Source organism: Mobula hypostoma, chromosome 21 (assembly GCF_963921235.1).
Source record: "Mobula hypostoma chromosome 21, sMobHyp1.1, whole genome shotgun sequence".
NCBI classification, from domain to species: domain Eukaryota; kingdom Metazoa; phylum Chordata; class Chondrichthyes; order Myliobatiformes; family Myliobatidae; genus Mobula; species Mobula hypostoma.
The window spans coordinates 59,800,449-59,818,513 of NC_086117.1; the positions used below are offsets into that span (position 1 = coordinate 59,800,449).

Sequence of the window (18,065 nt, forward strand, 5' to 3'; positions counted from 1 at the left end):
TGGATGTTCCGACTCACCCAACAACACATGGGTCTCCTGTGGTGACACCATTTCTTGATCCACCTGTCTCCAGTTTTTCGAGATCCCAGGCTTCTGAATCAGAGCCGAAATCTTAAGTCAAGCCTTTGGCATGTCGAATAGTGGCCAATTGTGGAACACTGAGAGCGTGTCCCATTCCCGCAAAGAACCGTAGTCAGCGTGTAACTCCAGGTCAGGGTCTTCAAAAGAACCCTGAAAGGGAAAAATAGAGATTTTAAAGATGGAAATAGAACTGTTTTCGAAGATGCAAGCAAAGGAGTCGCTGTTGGGCGCCATAACTATTTAGCTCTGCCTTGTCAACTCAAAAGGTCAGCCATAATCTTACAGAATGGTGAAGCAGGCATGTGTCACTGACTGTCAGTCTCCTGCTTCTATTTCATAAGTTCTTAGAATCTTTAAAATGAGCAGCAGAGCTTGAACTAAGTACGTTTAGAAGATTAACATATATTTGCTTTGAAGATTTGAACTACATCTCTTCAGCGGATTGTAGTGTGGCTTGCGGTATAATTTGCATTTTCAAGTGCATCTGGAATGTGACACGTTTTAGAGTAAAATCTGGAGCTTAGTAAGAACCTGAAGTACATTTTTTTTCCCATTTGATCATTTGAAAACCCAGTGCTTCCAAAATCTGTAGTTATCTTGTTATAGAGAGATTCAGATTAATATAAATATTTCCAGCAAACTTGTTACAAATCCTGATTGGTGCAATATTAAAAACTGTTTAACAATTGATGTCAGTCCATGGTTACTTTCTTGGCTGTGAGGAAATATTGAGGTGGGTAGCCCACTCCAGGGATTGCCGTATTGAAACCCGAGGGGGTGCTGAATTTTTCATCTTCTAAATGAAATATTAGATGGAGGTTAATCACTACATTAAAAAATATGTTCTGTTCCATAATGGCTATTCAAATGAGCAGTACAATTCTGTTCAGTGTCTTAGAAATATTTTGTTCTTAGTAAAAAAAAAATCACTTTTAAAGCATGGATTTCCCAACATTTTTTATGCCTTGGACCAATACCATTAAGCAAGGGGTCCATAGACTTCAGGTTGGGAACTTCTGCTTTAAAGGCAAGATTGCAATGATGTTTTCTGTACTAGAACATTAAGAGCATTTTGAGAAATGTTACAGGGTCCGGATCTGTAGTTGCTGGAGTTTGAAACCTACCGAATATTGAAAGGCCAAAATTGAGTGAATGTGGTGAAGGTGATTTCTATAGTTGGGGGAGTTTGGGACCAGAGTGGACATGGGGAGGATGGTTTCTAAGTGGGGGAGTCTGGGACCAGGTGGTACCGGCTCAGAATACAGGAACATTCCTTTAGAACAGAGACTGGGAGGAATTTCTTTAGCCAGAGGGTGGTGAATCTGTGGAGTTCATTGCCACAGATGGCTGTGGAGCCAAAGTCATTGGGTATATTTAAAGTAGAGGTTGACAGGTTCTTGGTTGGTAAGGGTATTAAGGATTATGGGAAGAAAGCAAGAGAATAATGTCGAGAGGGATAATAAATCAGTCATAATGGAATAGCGGAGCAGGCTCGATGGGCCACTTGGCCTGATTCTGTTCCAGTGTCTTTTGGTCTTATTTTAAAATTTTCTAAATGAAGAGTGGGTTTTTCTGAGGGAATGAGAGGTGCAAAAGAAATTCAGATTTATATATTTTTTATCAGGTTAAGATAAACTGTTTTTAATTGTCAAGTAATGGGTTTTAGTTTACAACAAAAAAGGAGGCATGAGCCATTCTTCTGAAGTGGAATGGAAGCAAGTAAGATGAAGGCTCCTCTCTAGACACAATGAGGCCTCACTCTGGTTGAAGGAGCAATGCCTCATGTTCCAGCTGGGAGCCTTCAAGCTGATGGCATCAGTATCTATTTCTCTGACTTCTGGTAATCCCCCCCCCACCCCCCATCCTCATTCTCTCTCTTTTTTCCATTTCCCATTCTGGCTCCCTTCTTAACCCTTCTCTTCTCACATGCCTGTCACCTTTCTCTGGTGCCCCTCCTCTTTCCCTTTCTCGCATCGTTCACTCTCCTGTCAGGTTCCTCCTTCAGCCTTTTGCCTCCACCTAGCTTCTTAATTTCCTCCACTTGACCTATACACCTTCTCTTTCACCTCATTTCACCAATCACCTCCCTGCTTGTACTCGTTCCCCTCTTTCTCACTCTTTCTCCTCCCTCCCCTCCCCAACCTTCTTATCCTGGCTTCCTTTGCTGTCCTGATGAAGGATCTTGGCTTGAAGCATCAACTTGTTATTCCCTTCTGTAGATGTTGCTTGACCTGCTGATCTCCAGCACTTTGTGCATGTTAAACCTGCAGAATCTCTTGTGTTTAAGGTAAAGACTTAGCTAAGGAATGATGTATGCTTTGTCAAGTTGCATACTATCATTTTTGAGAGAGGGCACAATGAAGGTAAAGATTTTTGAAAAGTTAATGACATGAGTCATCCTGCTAAACTGCATGTAGTTTAATGCTCTGCAGCCATTTCTTTTTTTTTTGTACCTTAAACTTATGTTTGGTTTTGTTTATGAAGCACTACAATTGGTCAGTGATAAAATTTCATTTCAATGCATTCAATTGTCTCCTACTCTTTGGTCATAAAATGGCCACTTGACTCACTGAAGCAAGTCTTGTCAAAAAATATTTGTGAAATTCTTGCAAGCATTTGCTATTCTATGGATGAAACTGGGAGAGGAAGGATGAGACAGCATTTAGTAGGTGGATGGAAAAGGGTTGTTAGGGTTGAGGTTGATGGGTGGAATCAGATATGAGAGTTGATGGTCAGGTGGATCCACGAGCAAGAGGATAATGAGACCCTTGGTCAGAAGGGTATGGGAAGGGTTGGAGAAGAACTTGGGTTGCCTGGGAATGAGAAAGGAACAATGGGTGTTGGTTATCTTAGTTTGCCAAATAGTGTTCAGACTTTAAGCTTTTGGACAATGGGAGGGAGATGTGTCTCCATGAAATGAGGTTGTAAGTTGCTACTAGTTGTAGGTCACCCTTGGTGTACTACTTAATTAGGCACCCCTCCCCCCCCCCCAATCAGTCACGTGAAGCCTTGGGAGCAGGTGGTGACGGTCGTTTGAGCAGCTGGTGCAGATCACAGGTCCTGGTTATGCGACCACTGACACTGGGCAGACAATCTCTGAAGAGTATTGATAATGGCTAAGGTCACCCGTGTTGTAAAGACACTGCCCAGAAGAAGGCAATGGCAAACCGTGATCATCTGTGTCATATGACATGGCAGACATGGTATGTGGTGATGATGATGACCATTGGTTTGTAGGCTAACTAAGCTGCACAGAAAACAACCTTTGACACCCTGATCAAATCAAGAACCTATCAACATATCCAATGACTTGCCCTTGCAGCCGTCTGTGGCAATGAATTCCACAGATTCATCACCCTCTGGATAAAGAAACTCCAACTCACCTCTGTTCTTAATACCTTTCTAATCTCAGGCTGTGTCCTCTGGTCCTAGACTCCCCCAGTATAGGAAATATCCTCTCCACGTTTACTCTATCTAGGCCTTTCAATATTCATTTGGTTTCAACTCAATTTTGTTCTTTTCGAGACCAAATCTCACTGGCACTCCATTGGTGAAAGAGGCAGCTGTTGTTTTCAAGGAGCAGTATGTTTTATGGTCATGTGTGGACATTGTTTTATGGTCTGGAACCAAATTGCCGAGAGCAATTTCTGTTCCATGGTCAGCAATGTTACAGATAAGTTGCTCATAACTGAGAAATTCACTATTTATAAGAGGGCTGAACTCTTTTAATTTCATTTGCAACTGAGATCTTGCTTTTGTTTTACTATGAGAACTATACTGTGGCAATACGACATAAGGTGTCCCTGCTGATGTAGACTGAAGCCTAATGGTATAAGTTAACCACTGCTGGATTTGGTGTTCTGTACCGTCTGTTAACATTGAAACTGCATTACCTTTCACTGTACTGTGATTAAGTTGTCATGGAAATATAGTCATCCAGAAAGCAATTATGTTACTTGTTCTGGATGAGGGCAGTGTTCAATTCAACTGTTTCAAGGTTCACCTTGGACACAAGTTTATTGAACAGAATATTGTCCTTGTGCTTTAATCTTTTTTCACCAGTCCTCATGGAGGGATTAGAAGTGGAAACAGTGATCAATTTCAAGTTCCTCAGCGTCAAATATCTCTGAGGATCTATCCTGGGCCCAACATATCGATGTAGATACAAAGGCCTGACAGTGACTATATTTCATTGGGAGCTTGAAGAGATTTGGTATGTCACCAAAGACACTTGCAAACTTCTGTAGATCTACCGTGGAGAGCATTCTAACTGGCAGCATCGCCCTCTGATATAGGGGTGGGTGTACTGCAAAGGATCAAAATAAACTGCAGAAAGTTATGAACTTGGTCAGCTCCATCATGGGCACCAGCCTCCCCAGTATCTAGGACATCTTCAAGGGTCCTCAAAAAGCCAGCCTCCATTATTACGGACCCCCATCACCTAGGACATGCGCCCCTACTGTTACCATCAGGGAGGAGGCACAGGAGCCTGAAGATACACACTCAATGATTCAGGAACAGTTTCTTCCCCTCTGTCATTAGATTTCTGAATGGGCATTGATATCACGAACACTATTTCATATATATATATATATATTTTTTTAAAGTTTCTTTTTAAATATTGACTTTGCAATGGAGAATCAGTGCATGGTCGATTGTGTTCTGCGCCCAATTTGCTTGAATTGGAGTTCAGCACCTGGAATATTGGGCTGGGCATAAATTTTGCATGCTTGCACATGAAAGCAGATTTTTTTGTGAAGGACAAATGGAAGAAAAACCGAACAGGTTCAACTGTAAGGCCTAGGTAGTGGGCACGTAGACGTGGTTTCCTATAGTAGCGGAGTCTAGGACCAGAGGGGCTTTAGAGTACAAGGGCGCCCCTTTAGAAGACAGATGAAGATTTTCTTTAGCCAGAGAGTGGTGAATCTGTGGAATTCATTGCCACAGATGGTTGTGGAGGCCAAGTCATTTGGTATATTTAAAGTGGTGGTTCATAGATTCTTGATTAGTAAGGTTATCAAGGACCATGGGGAGAAGGCAGGAGAATAGTGTTGAAAGGGATAATAAATCAGTCATGATGAGATGGCGGAGCACACTCGATGGGCTGAATGGCCTAATTGTGCTCCTATGTCTTAATGGGCTAACTGCTGTTTAAAGGTCAGTGTTTATTTTGGTGGTTTTTCTTCCCAAAAGGAAATAGATATTGGGCTCTAATGTGTTTCCTTTGTTTCTCTTTTCTCCCCCCTTCCCCCTTCCCCAGAGCAAAAAGTTTGCTAAAAGTCTGTTTTGACCAGTCCTGGAGCAAATGTTCTACTTCTTACAGAAGTAATTTTTCCTCTAGAACAAGTGGCACAAGGTAAGCATTAATATTTTTATCTGCAGAATGCAGGCTATAGCCCTTGGAGGCACTTCATATCTTCACATTCTTGCAGCAGATCATTTCCACTTCATGTTTAATAACTGAATCCACAAACTTTAAAGGATGATCAAGTTAAGGGAAACGAAGAATGGTTCACGAATGTAGGACAGATGGTTCTCCACCTATAAAATACTGTTGAACATCCTCTAAGTGAGACCGTATGCTATTGGAATTTAACTATTTCCCTTGCACACGAATCAACTATTTTGATTCTGTTGTATATTTTTAAATGTAAAGATGCTTTGTTTTCTCTTGTTGCAGGTTGCTTGGAATGTTGCATTAAAAACTGAATTTTAGTTGCTAATCTTAATAAATTATTAACATTGTTTTCATTCCCACACTTAATGTTGATCATTCTACACTTTTTGTGATTGGAACTAGATTTGTCACTGACATTTCACTGACATGAAATTTGTTATGTGGCAACAGTACACTGCAAAGATGTAAAATTATTATAAATTACAAAATTCAATGGTTCATTTTAATAGCAGTGAATGTATACAGTATAACAACCTGAAATTGATACTTCACAAAATAAATAAACCCATAGAATGAATGACAGAAACATCAAACCTGTGAAGCCCCCCCTTCACACAGCAGCAGCAGAAGTGTCAGCCCTCCCTCTCCCACTGGTGCTAGTAGAAGCACCTCCCCTCTCCCCCACTGCAAGCAACAGCAAAATCCCCTAAAGAGACCTTGATCCAGAGTCCACCAAAAAGTCCATAACCCAGCACTTGGGTATCCCAGACAGGCTCTCTCTAACGAGGGAGAGAGGGGTCGCTTTCTCCTGCGACAATGAGAGTGCAGACAAGCAACTCACTGTTTCGATTTTACAACCTTCCGTGTTGGTTTTGCAAGCATTCTCTACACCACCCCCCCACCGTCTTGAGAACCGACAGGCTCTCAATCTCCATGAAAAGACGGGTGGGGTGGGGGGAAGGGATAGTTACAGTACAGGGATCATCTTCTGACAGTAGCCAGTGATATTAATAACAAATTAGTGTAAATAAAATGAGGTTATTATCAGGTGGTTAGGATGGTGAAGTCATAAAAACTATTCTAGTAATATATGTTAATTCATTAATATTAAAACTAAATTGTTCTTATGCAAGGATAGAGTTTAGTTATGTTCAGGATTGAGTGAAGAGTTTTGGGCATTGTGGTGATAAGCTTGGAAAAAGGTCTTGTTTAAGGTTAATACTGTTTCTGTTGTACCAGTGATGTATATTTCCCCATGGTTTCTGAAGAGTTCCATTAGTGTGACATTTCTGTATTTCCTTCATTAGTCATGGACTTGGTGATTAACTGAATTCAGGGCTGTTGCTCACAAGAGTTGGATTGAAACTGTTCCATGATTTTATCTTCTCTTAATGGAGAGCAAATTTAAATACTAATGTTCAAAGTAAATTATCAAGTACATAAATGTCATCATATACAGCCCTGAGATTTATTTTCTTATGGACATACTCATAAATACATAATGGAATAATATCCACAATAGAATCAAAGAAAAATGCACCAACTTGGGTGTTCAACCAGTGCACAAGACAACATCTGCAAGTACAAAAGGAAAGAAATAATAATAATAAATAAGCAATAAATTTGAGAACATGAGATGAAGAGTCCTTGAAAGTGAGTCCATTGCTTCTGGGAACATTTCAATGATGGGGCGAGTGAAGTTGAGTGAAGTCATCGCCTTTGTTTCAGGAGTCTGATATGTGAAGGATAATAACTGTTCCTGAACCTAGTGGTTTGAGTCCTAAGCTCCTGTACCTACTTCCTGATGCAGCATTGACAAAAAAGCAATTAGCTCCTTTTTTTTCCCTTTGGAAATAGTCTTGCTGCTCAATTGGCAAGTTCAGTTTATGTCATGAAATCTTAAAGTCTGTGTGAAGTTACATGTACCTTTTGATAAGTGAATCCATTGAAGGAAGATAAAATTATAGTCTTAAGTTCTTGGCACAGAAAAGTACAACAGGTATCCAGGGTCAAGGTGCAAAACACAGAACCAACAGTCACACACAGCACAAAGCACACATAGCTCATACAAGATGGCAAGAACATAGAAATATCAGTAAGATACAGCCATGCAATAATAAAGTCCAGACTTAAGCAATGAAAGCCACAGATCCATTTTCCAATATTTTGAAGATTGGCAAACGAGTACAAATAACTATTTGAACTCAATAAAATATGTTACTGCTGGTCATAGTACTTGATTCATCTTTCATTAGCTTTTTATTATTAAGCTCGCTCTACATCCCACTTCAATGTAGCTTAACATATTTAGAACGTTGACTATGCTGCTTTGCTGTTTAGCTATCACGGGGTGATTAACGATGTCTCTTCAACAATGTCTGAAAGGGGGCAAATCATTTTGGCAACCAAGCTGGAAGGAAGAGTGAAAGGATTGATAGGTGATCTTCATGGGTTTTAATTCGTTATGGGAGTTTGGATAAGTGAATTCTAATGTAGCTTGAGCTGAACACCACAAATATTGAAACTAAGAAGGAAAGTTCTTTATTTAAAAGCAGGGGATCCCACCCTTTATTATGACATGGACTGTTACGATTAACCGAGGGGTCCATGGACCCCAGGCTGGGAATCCCTGTTTGAGAGCAATGCAACATCCTGTTCAATAAAACTAGTCTTTGGTAAAAGTCAAGTTTAACATCATTTAACTATATACATGTATACCATCAAATGAAACAACTTTTCTCCTTACCAAGGTGTAAAGCACAGTAGTACACATAACTTAAAGTAAGAATTAAATCTACAAGTGAAATATGCATAAATAAATTAAAGTGCATAAATTAAATGTTGTGGAATACAGAATAAATTAACTGGTGACATTACGAATGAGATGCGGCAGGGAGTTCAGAAGTCTAACGAGCTGAGGGAAGAAACTGTTTCTCATCCTGATTGTTCTTGTCTGTGCGCATTGGAGTCTCCTGCCTGATGGTAGAAAATCAAAGAGAATGCAAGATGGATGGGATCCATGATAATACGAAGGGCCCTGCGAATGTACAACTCTTGATAAATGTCCTCAATGGATGGCAGGGAAACCCCTATAATCCTCTGTCGTTCTCGCAGTCCTTTGTTGGAACATGTTTACTTATTTGAGACATACTTGAACATACTTGTGTTTTTCTGTATATTAGAGTTTAAATAATAGCTCAGTCTCTCATTTTAAATCAGCAGTTCTTTTCCAATGCAGGATGCGACACGAGTACTAAGTGTTTGGTTTCAATCATTGCATACTTTCCCATTTGTGATGGATGGGAAATCAGGTTGCATTTGCTACATGGAAAGTAGATTTTAAGTTGAAAGGTTTTAGTCTGTGCCTATAAGATCTCAGTGAATTAGTGCTGTTACGGTTGATATTTTAGTTGAGCTGGGTTGGATGCCTGCAGTAATCTTTTCGCAATTAGTCATTTGTCTCATGAAGCATTGAAATTCACCTCGTGTCTTGAATATGAAGGTGAGTGACACCGGAACAGATGCATCTTAATGCTTATTGTGTGTGCATGAAGACGAGGATTCTGTTTGCGCCATCATCGTCAATATGTGGCATTGCTTTTTGTTCTGTTGAATGTAGCACGTTTGATTCAAATCTGCAGTAGTTTTATACACTTACATTAATCATGAAGGATGATTCAAGGAGAATCTAATTATTTTCTGTTTCTTCTCCAAATATTATGCAATTCAGTAAAAGAAAATCCTTTTCTTTTCATTATCTGCCACTTCTTGGGTCCCTGAATAGGTTTTTGTTTACAGGGATGTAATCTCATGGGTAACCAGCCGGTAGTGTAGTGATATCTGCACCAGATTTCAAGATGAGTGGTCCCAGGTTCGAATCCAGCTGGCTCCTTCAACATTTTTCATCAGTGCTGGGTCGAGCTTCGAGCTAGCAATTCAGCCTAAAAAAACCCAGATAAATGCTAAAGAAATGGCAACATTGCAGCCCGATGCACCACGAGGTGCAGAGAGGAACAACAACAATCGCATGGGTGTATGCAAGAGTACCTCATTGCTCATTCTTGTGTTAGTTTTGACAAGTTGTCCAGACTACTTGTCTAGCTCTACATTTAAGCTTGCTTATTTTCAGAAAAAGTTACTGGGTGCCAAACACATATAATCATCTTTGTTTAAGATATAAATACTGTTTAATACTATTTATACTGTTTAAGCCCAGTAGTATTGCTCAGCCTGTCACTTCCTAATATAACTTGAAATCGGTCCTGATCTGTGAGTTTCATTTTTAGTCGCTATACCAAGCAATGGCACCGAAGACTTGGCCACATGGCAGAGCTATTGAGCTAGATGCCATCAATGGTACCATTGGGAAAGACTGGTTTGCTGTGGTGCATGTGATAAATTGTTACTGATGTGAGTGCTTGTCCCTTGCAGATGTGAATTACGAATTACACTGATTTGATGGCACCACGTTTGATCTCCGGCTCTGCTTTTGGACTCGACCAAGTTCAGCAGTTGACACTGAGTTGAGGATTTAGAGTCAGAGAATACAGAAGCAGTCACTTTGATCCATCTAATCCATGCCGAGCTGCTTAGTCCCTTTGACCCACACCTGGACCATAGTCCTCGACACCCCACCCATCCATGTACTTATCCAGGCTTCACTTGGATGCACTTCGTACATGGCCCCTCACTTCTCTGCATGGGGTTGCTGGGCCTCACCAATGTCTTACACAGCATATGTGATTGTTAGCACCATGTTTTAATATGACATTTGATGACCAATCAGAAAAGAACAGTTGTTTTTATCTGAAGCGTGTCCTAGATGATGTACAATGTTTAAGATATTGTGGCTTAGCAAACAATTGGAGCAAAGAACCTAGTTCTTCACGTGCGTTTGTGAAAGAGCAGTTGAGAGAATGGGAAAAGTGCTAAATTATTGCTTTAGGTAAGATTTAGAGCAGTAATCTGAGTGTATATAAAGCTATTTTAGAGTATATCTTAAATTTGAGTGGGGGGAGCATTGGGACTTGATGCCGTTACCTTTGTTTTTCAATAAATGCAGCTAGATTTGGGGGATGAGTTCAACAGATTACTGGCCTGGTGGGGAAAACTCAGCGTATCCCAATCATTCTTCACCCTTGTTCTGGTTGGCATTGGTCTTGCATTTCCTGTGTTCGAATTCCTGTCTTGTTTTGTGTTCCACAAGGACTTCGACCATTTGCTTAACTGTAACCCTGCATTTCTGATATTTGTACTCTCTACTTTCTGTTTAGTCAGTCTGCAAATAGTGTATGTCTGCTCAGTTGTCCAAGCTTCAGAACCTCATACAAAAATCTTCATCATGCTTCTCCCTATCTTAAAACCTACTTTTGTCACCAGATTTAATAAATTTCAGTGCATAGGTGCCATACCTCATTACACGTGCTTTGTGTTTTTTTGTTTTTAAGATGGTGATGGAAAGTTTCTTATTTACCTTTGGCATAGTGGGCTGCATCACAATTATGAATTACTAGTCATTTGACTCTTGGGAGCAATTTGAATTCTGTGTTGCACTGCTTATAGATTCATAGTGAAGTACAGCACAGAAACCACTTGTGCCGGCAGCTTGTTCCACACTCTCACAACCTATCAGTGAAGAAGTTTTCCCTCATGTTCCCCTTAAACTTTTCACCTTTCACCGTTAACCGATGACCTCTGATTGTAGTCACACCTAACCTCAGTGGAAAAAAACATGCTTGCATTTACCCTGTCTATACCCCTCATCATTTTGTATACCTCTATCAAATCTCCCCTCAATCTTCTACATTCCAAAGAATAAAGTCCTAATCTATTCAATATTTCCTTTTAACTCAGGTCCTCCAGACCCAGCAACATCTTTGTAAATTTTCTCTGTAATTTTTCAGCCTTATTTACATCTCTCCTGTAGGTAGGTAACCAAAACTGCACAATGTGCTCGAAATAGACCTTATCAATGTCTTGTACAACTTCAACATAATATCCCATCTTCTGTACTTGATACATTGATTTAAGTATTTTGGTTGATTTAGCTATCTCATGTTATGACGTGGTGTTCTGATGTTTGTAGCCATTTTTCAACTCAGTAAACAACAGGAATTCTGCAGATGCTGGAAATTCAGGCAGCACACATAAAAGTTGCTGGTGAACGCAGCAGGCCAGGCGGCATCTCTAGGAAGAGGTGCAGTTGACGTTTCAGGCCGAGACCCTTCGTCAGGACTAACTGAAGGAAGCATTGTGTTTCAACTCAGTAAACTCTTTTTTGTTCTTTTCATTTTTCTTTCATCTGGAGCGCATGTTAAGTGTCAGGATGAATGGGATAGAAGAGCTTTTCAATTGTGGAAAAGGTATAAGTAAAATGTAGAAGTCATTGTAACAGGGCAGCTAAGAATGAGCAGTGCGAAATGCTGGAGGAACTCAACACGTCAGACAGTAAATTCTATAAATGAATCAACAGTTGATATTTTGGGTCAAGGTCCTTGATCAGAACATGAATTGACAATAAACTGGACTGGTCTAAGAACACTGAGGCTGTCTACAAGAAGGGTCAGAACCGTCTCTATTTCCTGAGGAGACTGAGGTCCTTTAACATCTGCCGGACGATGCTGAGGATGTTCTACGAGTCTGTGGTGGCCAATGCGATCATGTTTGCTGTTGTGTGCTGGGGCAGCAGTCTGAGGGTAGCAGACACCAACAGAATCAGCAAACTCATTCGTAAGGCCAGTGATGTTGTGGGGGTGGAACTGGACTCTCTCACGGTGGTGTCTGAAAAGAGGATGCTGTCTTAAGTTGCATGCCATCTTGGTCAATGTCTCCCATCCACTACATAATGTACTGGGTGGGCACGGGATTTATTTCATAACTTACTGGCATAATTTACGTATTACTATTTAACTATTTATGGTTCTATTACTATTTATTATTTATGGTGCAACTGTAACGAAAACCAATTTCCCCCAGGATCAATAAAGTATGACTATGACTATGAAAGGACAAGGGAAGCTAAGGTAGATAAGTCCCCTGGTCCTGATGGGATGCATCCCAGGGTGCTAAAGGAATTGGAGGTTATAGTAGATGCCTTGGTAATCATTTATCAAAGCTCTCTAGACTCTGGACAGGTCCTGGCGAATTGGAACACAGCAAATGTCGCACCACTTTTTAAAAAAGGATGTAGGCAAAAGACGGGCAACTATAGTCCAGTTAGCTTAACATCTGTAGTCGGGAAAATGCTTGAGACTATCATTAAAGAAGAAATAGCGAAGCATTAAGAAAGGAGTGGTTCCATTAGACAGACGCAGCATGGATTCAAAAAGGGCAGGTCCTGTTTGATAAACTTACTGAAGTTCTTTGAGGACATAACGAGTGCAGTGGATAGAGGGGAACAGGTGGATGTCGTGTACTTGGATTTCCAGGTGGGATTCGGTAAGGTGCCACACAAGAGACTTAGAAATAAGATTCGGATGCATGGAGTTGGAGGAAGTGAATTAGCATAGATAGTGGGTTGGTTTAACCGATAGAAGGCAGAGAGTTGGTATAAATGGGTGTTTCTCTGGTTGGCAGTTTGTGGTGAGTGGGGTGTTGCAGGGGTTGGTGCTGGGCCCGCAGCTGTTTACCATTTACATTGATGATTTGGAAGAGGGGATTGAGCGTAGCATAGCGAAATTTGCTGATGACACTAAACTGAGTGGAAAAGCAAATTGTACAGAGGATGTGGGGAGTTTGTACAGAGGGATATAGATAGGTTACGTGAGTGGGCCGAGGTCTGGCAGATGGAATATAATGTTGGTAAATGCGAGATCATCCACTTTGGAAGGAATAATAGAAGAGCAGATTATTATTTAAATGGTGAAAGATTGCAGCATGCTGTTGTGCAGAGGGACTTGGGAGTGCTTGTGCATGAATCGCAAAAAGTTGGCTTGCCGGTACGACAGGTTATTAAGAAGGCAAACGGAATGTTGGCCTTCATTGCTAGAGGAATTCAAGAGCAGGGAAGTCATGCTGCAACTATACAGGGTACTGGTGAGGCCACACCTGGAATACTGTGTGCAGTTCTGGTCTCCATACTTGAGGAAGGATATACTGGCTTTGGAAGTAGTGCAAAGGAGGTTCATCAGTTTGATCCAGGGATGAAGGGGTTAACCTAGGAGGAGAGATTGAGTCGCCGGGGACTGTACTCTGGAGTTCAGAAGAATGAAAGGGGATCTTATAGAAGCATTCAAGATTTTGAAAAGGATAGATAAAATAGAAGTAGGAAAGTTGTTTCCATTGGTATGTGAGACTAGAACCAGGGGACATTGCCTCAAGATTCGGGGGAGAAGATTTAAGACGGAGATGAGAAGAAACTTTTTTTTTGCCCCCAGAGAGTGGTGAATCTGTGGAATTCTCTGCCCAGGGAAGCAGTTGAAGCTTCTTCACTGAATATATTTAAGAAACAGTTAGATAGGTTTTTACATAGTAAGGGAATTGAGGGTTATGGAGAAAAGGCAGGTAGATGGAGCTGAGTTTACGGACAGATCAGCCATGATCTTATTGAATGGCGGTGCAGGTTCGATGGGCTGGATGGCCTACTCCTGCTCCTATTTTCTTATGTTAAGATACCAGAAATAAAAGGTGAGGGAAGGGAAGGAGGACAACTAGGTAGCACATATACATTGATTGTATGTCCATAAAGTGACATTAGTGCAGGAGTGTCTGTACATAAGGTGACTGACAGGAAATGATAGGTGAAGCCAGATGGGTGGGGAGGAGGCTGAAGTAAGAAGCTGGGAGGTGATGGGTGGAAAAGGCAAAGAAGTGGAGAAGGAGTCTGATTAGATAATGGACCTTGGGAGAAAGGGAAGTGGTGGGAGGCACTAGGAGTTGGTGATGGGTGAGGAGAGGAGTTAAGAGGCCAGAGTGGAAAGGGAAAATTTACCAGAATGAGAAATAGATATGAGTGGTTTTGGAGAACAGCTCTGTGGTAGACCTTTGAATTTCTTGTTGATGCTCTGTTGGTTCTATAATATGCTGGTCATGAAATTTGAACAGCTTGATAACTGCAGTGGTTTACTTTAGCGTCAGTACTTAAGAGATGGCAATTTCCTGAATCTGCCAGCAGTTTAGACATCTGATTTATAGAGCTTTTGTTGAACAGTGTTTTATGAAGTCAGGCATGTACATGTTTTAGGTTTCTCACTTCGTACCATGATACAACTTTACAAAATGTGCAACCCAATGAATTCTGTCCTCAGCACGAGTTGGCATGACCCTTTTGAAAATGTTTTCAGATAGATTTAATTTTAATTTCACTGGCAAAGGAATTTTGTGAAATAGTGAAACTTAGTTTAGAGAGCATGATTAAAGATTCAAGATTGTTTGATGTCATTTCCAGTAAATGAGTGTAAAGGAGAACGAAATAATTGTCACTCTGAATCTGATACAGCACAAAAAAAACTCGATAAGAAAGAACACAATAATTTAAAAACAATGTGAGTACAGTACAGATACACACAGACACAGACACACAATACGCCGGCCAGTGGTGTAGTGGCATCTGCTCCAGACCTGGAGGCAAGTGGTCCCGGATTCAAATCTGGCCAACTCTTTGTACGCTTTCCACCTGTTCTGGGTTGAGTGTCGAGCTAGCAACTTGAGTTTGTAAAGAGAAAACAGACAAATGCGAAAGAAACGGCAAGGTTGCAACCCAATATGCCACAAGGCACAGAAAGGAATGAGAATATACGCTAGATAGCACATATACATTGATTGTATGTCCATAAAGTGACACTAGGGGCAGGAGTGTCTGTCCATAAGGTGACTGACAGGAAATGAGAGTAATGGTGGGGGCCGGGGGGGTGGGGTGGAGGGGTCGGTGTTTATCAGCCTTACTGCTTGGGGAAAGTGACATGTTTTGAATCTGACAGTCAACATCACCTGCAGCATCAGTTTACACAGTCCCCTTATCCCTGAGGAGAAGTTAAGTACATAAATTTTGTGTGGCCACCTCAGTTGTAGACAATTTACACGGCAGATAGACTTTTCAAAATACCCCTATACATTCATGGCTTTGCACTTTGTGCTTCCGAAACAACCTTGTTCAATGAGGATGCTTTGAGAACAGGATAATTGATTGATATTTGTCATCTTGTTTATGTGTTCCTGATGAGGTCAAGTCCTCTCCACATCACTACTTTGTCAATGTGATCATGGTTGGTCTGCCCCAGACCACAACTTCTCTTTTGTGCCAGTTTCCCTTAACCCTGAATTCCCAAATCTCCTCTTTAAATACCTTTAGTGATCTAGCTTCCAGAACTCTCTGGGATAGACGATTCCAGAGATTGAGTACCCCTGCAAGAAGAAATTATTAATTGACCACATCATGTAGCTATGTCACCCTGTTTAAGATTCTCCCACTCATGGAAATATCTTAACGTGTGGTATATGCTCTCATTCCCCATATTAAAGTTTAAAGTACATGTATTATCAAAGTACAGTATGTGCACTTTATAAAACCTTGAGATTCGTCTCCTTACCTGGCAACCACAAAACGTAGAAACCCAAAAGAATCCATTTTTTTAAAAAAAGAAAAGGTTCTTGTATCTTGTATGTTTCACCCATCGTTCTTAATGCAAAAGATACTGACCCAGATTAATTAGGTGTTCATTATAGGATAACATTCTCATCCCAGGCATTAGCCTGGTGAATCTCTTGTGATCTTCCTCCAGTACTATATCTTTCCTTGAATAATTGAACTACAACTGTGAACTCTTTCTTTAGTTTATGGTACTAGAAACTGTTAATAAAAAATCTCAACAATTGCGGTGATTGCAGAAGGATTTGGACCATAAGACATAGGAGCAGAATCAGGTCATTCAGCCCATCAAGTCAACTTTACCATTTCATCATGGTTGATCACGGATCCTATTCAACCCCATATGCCTACCCTCTCACCATATTCCTTGATGGCCTGACCAATCAGGAATCTATCAACTTCCACTTTGGGTATAGCCACAGACTTGAGGTTAGGCAAAATGACCTATAATTTCCTTTATTTTGCCTTACTCCCTTCTTAAAGAGTGGAGTGACATTTGCGATCTTCCAGCTCTCCGGGGCCATGCCAGAATCGTGTCCAATGCATCTGTTACCTCTTCAGCAACCTCTTTCAGGACTCTGGGATGTAGTCTGTTTAGTCCAGGTCACTTATCCACCTTTAAGACCTTTCAAGTTTGCCTCGCACTTCTTTTTTTATGACTCACTCTGCTCCCTGACACTCATGGACCTCTGGTATACAGCTAGTGTCTTCCGCAGTGAAGACAGATGCAAAGTACTCATTAATTTAATCTGCCATTTCTGTGTCCACTGTTGCTACCTCACCAGCATCATTTTCCAGTGGTCTAATATCTCCCTTTTATTCTTTACATAACTGAAAATTCTTTTGGTATCCTGCTTTATATTACTGTCGAGTTTGCACTTGTATGTCATCTTATCCCTTAGAGCTTTTTTAGTTGCCTTTTTGTCCTGTATCTCAGCTTCCTTCCAAACTCCTTGTATCCCATTTTCAGGACCTCCTCCCCTTTTCCACCTATGTCATTGGTATCAATATGTACCAGCCCTTTTCAGAATATTGTTTATGTGTTCAGAAACATCACAGACCCTAGCATATGTGAGGCAAACTACCATCAGTGTTTCTTTTTTGTGTCCACAGAATCGCCTATCTCTTCCCTTGATAATAGATCCCCTATTACTGCTGCCATCCTCTTCAGTTTCCTGCCCTTCTAAACCATAGGGCCAGGCTCAGTGCCAGAGGCACGGCCACTGTTGCTTCCCATAGGTAGGTCATTCTCTCTCCCACCCGCCCCAACAACAGTACTCAAATGGAGTACAGTACTTATTGTTGAGGGGGATGGCCACAGGTGTGCTCTCCACTATCTGACATTCTCCCTTTCCCCTCTCAACGGTCATCCTTTTATTTGTCTCTTGTAGCCTTGGGGTGACTACCTCCCTGTAACTCCTGTCTATAACTGCTTCACTTTCCCTAACAAGCCAAAGGTCATCGAGCTGCAGCTCCAGTTCCATAACACGGTCTCTAAGGAGTGGCATCTTGATGCACCTGGTGTAGATGTGGCCTTTGGGGAGGTTGGTAGTCTCCTGGAAATCCCACATCTGACATCCAAAACAGAACACTGGCTCTGCAAACATGCCCACTATTCTCTTGAGTTAATTCAGGAAAAAAATACAAAAAATAAGGAATGAACTTAGCTACTTACGTGGCCTCCACCTGTTCTCGTTGAAGCCTTGTTGAGCCTTACTACTCTGACTTGGACTACTCCGATGATCGCTCCGCTTGGTGGTACTTCTCCTTTATAGAAACTGAGTTTTTAAAGTTCTTCACTGAATCGGCGCAGAAATGCTTCTGTTATGTCTGTGCAATACTCCAATCAAGGACTTGAGGGTGTTGTATGACAACTAGATGAGAATTAGAATTGAAGGATGGTGATGGTGTAGTTCCAAGGCTAATTGTGGTTCTCAGAAATTGTATTGATAAAGGCTTTACTCTCCAGGAGAGGCTATGTCTTGGAATGGAACATTCTGC

At 41.1% G+C, this 18,065-nt stretch overlaps 1 protein-coding gene across 5 annotated transcripts in view; it reads left to right on the forward strand.

Moving 5' to 3' along the window:
• arvcfb (ARVCF delta catenin family member b) overlaps positions 1–18,065 on the forward strand; it is a 508,908-nt gene that overhangs the window by 169,926 nt on the left and 320,917 nt on the right. For all 5 annotated transcript variants that reach the window (XM_063074131.1, XM_063074134.1, XM_063074130.1 and 2 more), the window contains one exon: positions 5,342–5,437. The gene's annotated coding sequence lies outside the window, so the exon portion shown is untranslated. The remainder of the gene's footprint in view (positions 1–5,341; positions 5,438–18,065) is intronic.